The sequence below is a fragment of the Suncus etruscus genome, chromosome 17 (genome assembly GCF_024139225.1).
Source record: "Suncus etruscus isolate mSunEtr1 chromosome 17, mSunEtr1.pri.cur, whole genome shotgun sequence".
NCBI lineage: Eukaryota > Metazoa > Chordata > Mammalia > Eulipotyphla > Soricidae > Suncus > Suncus etruscus.
The window spans coordinates 71860543-71862891 of NC_064864.1; the positions used below are offsets into that span (position 1 = coordinate 71860543).

General features: G+C 46.4%; 1 non-coding gene across 1 annotated transcript; it reads left to right on the forward strand.

The window, feature by feature from the left end:
• The first annotated feature begins 606 nt into the window (after positions 1-606).
• On the forward strand, positions 607-774 carry LOC125995144 (U1 spliceosomal RNA). Its single transcript, XR_007490734.1, has one exon. It is a non-coding gene; the product is annotated as a U1 spliceosomal RNA (small nuclear RNA).
• The last annotated feature ends 1575 nt before the right edge of the window (positions 775-2349 follow it).

Consider the following 2349-nt stretch of genomic DNA (forward strand, 5'->3'; position numbering starts at 1 on the left):
ACTAATTTCTCTAGTTCTTCTTTACAGGTCGGTTCTGCTCGAGTGAACCCACTAATAACTAGCAACCTTCATTTCCACACCCCCGCGGGTCGGGGGTCTCCCACGAAAGGTTGCAATAAAATACAATGCCTAATGGCATCACTGTTCCTATTTGAAGATAACTTTTGGGGGGAGGAGGCACAGCTGTAAGCTGCCAACAGAAATCACCTCCCCAGAGACTTGAGTGGAACCAGTTAAGGCAAAGCATCAAAGGACATAGGCATGACCATAAAAAGATATAAGTAGCAAAATATGAGCAGTCTACTTCTGACTCGAAAGAATTGGATGTCAGTCCTCAGAGGAACTAGAATTGGGATCATCAGAGAATCTCCTGGTATATTCTCCATGAAAGGTGTCAAGGGAAATTGCCCACCGAGATATAAAAGCAATAAAAACAGGGGTATTGGCTTAAAACATACCTGAAATTCTGTATGTCACCAGACAGGCTTATAGTACAGTGAGAAAATCATGGTGAATACAAAAGCCCAGCCACAGAAATCAGCCAGTCCAAAGAACAGAGAAGGTAAAAGGAAAAATAAAATCCCAGTGATTCTTAGAAAAATGCCCATACTTCCCTGGCAGGGGAGATACCATGATCACGAAGGTGGTTTCCCCAGGGAAACCCAGAGCTTATCCATTGCACTCTGATGTGCTGACCCCTGCGATTTCCCCAAATGTAGGAAACTCTACTGCATAATTTGTGGTAGTGGGGGACTGCATTCGTGCTCTCCCCTGATAAAAAAAAAAGACAAGAAAAAAGAAAAATGCCCAAAGACACAGTAATCAAAGAGGCAGGAGAGAATGAGGCCAGACATGTTTACCCATGGAAAGATATTGGGGAGTGGGGGAATGTATGTATGAAACCCAATGAACAATGAACAATTTTGTAACCATAGTGTCTAAATAAAGCAATTATTTACAAAAAAAAAAATCAAGAGGCAGCTAACTTTCATTAATGCCCTGCAAAATAAATTACAATGGAATGGTTTTTTTAAAAAAAATATCCTGAATTGAGCAAATGACAATAAGAGTGGATAAGCTCATCAAATCTCAGATATTCCAGGTTAGATGAGAAAACCAGGCCCAGACCAACACAGGCAAATGTCAAGATTGGGGCTTGCTGTTCACTGGTAGTGAGAGAAGCACACAGGGCGCAGGGGTGGTGCCCCCTCAGACTGTCCTCAGCTCACCCACACGTAGGCACAGAGGACAGAGTGGCAGCAGCTCCTGGTGCTGAGCTCTCAATGGTCCTTAGCCCAGAGGTCTAAGGTCACAGAGGATGTTCCTCCGTATAAGATGAGCAAGAAGGGCCCGGAGAGATAGCACAGGGGCATTTGCCTTGCAAGCAGCCGATCCAGGACCAAAGGTGGTTGGTTCGAATCCCAGTGTCCCATATGGTCCCCCGTGCCTGCCAGGAGCTATTTCTGAAAAGACAGCCAGGAGTAACCCCTGAGCACCGCCGGGTGTGACCCAAAAACCAAAAAAAAAAAAAAAAAATGAGCAAGAACATTCAAGATAAACGGGGAGCAGCCCTAAGGGAAGTGGATTCCATAGAAGGGAAAGAGGCTCAGGAAAGATGAAGAACTGGGCAAAGGGTGAGTGATCCCAGTGTGATGGAGACGACAGGACACAGCTGTGACTCTGCCCTGTGAGGCAACTCAGATCAGCACATGGAGGGGCAGGCATCTCTGTAGGGCTCTCACACTTCACAGAAGAGCAAATACTGGGGCCAGAGCCATAGCACAGCAGGGAGGGCATTTACCTTGCACACGACCAACCCAGGTTCAATCCTCAGCATCCTATATGGTCACCTGAGCCTGCCAGGAGTAATTCCTGATTTCACAGCCAGAAGTAACTCCTGAAAGCTGCTGGATTTGGTCCAAAAAACAGAGAGAGGGGACCAGAGGACCAGAGAGATAGCATGGAGGTAAGGCATTTGCCTTGCATGCAGAAGGATGGTGGTTCAAATCCTGGCATCCCATATGACCCCCTGAGCCTGCCAGGAGTAACCCCTGAGTGCTGCCGGGTGTGACCCCCCCAAAAAAACAGAAAGAGAGAGAGAGAGAGCGCAAGCAGATATTAGGAGGGCAGAGAGATAGCACAGCAGACAGGGCACTTGCCTTATATGCAGCTCTGATTTGATTTGGGTTTGATTCCTGACATACCATATGATCTGCTGAGTCTACCAGGAATAATTGCTGAGCCCATCACCAGGTGTGGCCCCAAAACAAAACAAAAAATGAGCAAAATATTGATTTTTCATAAACTTCAGAAACACAAGAATGCACGGCCCAACTGAGAGAACAAGAC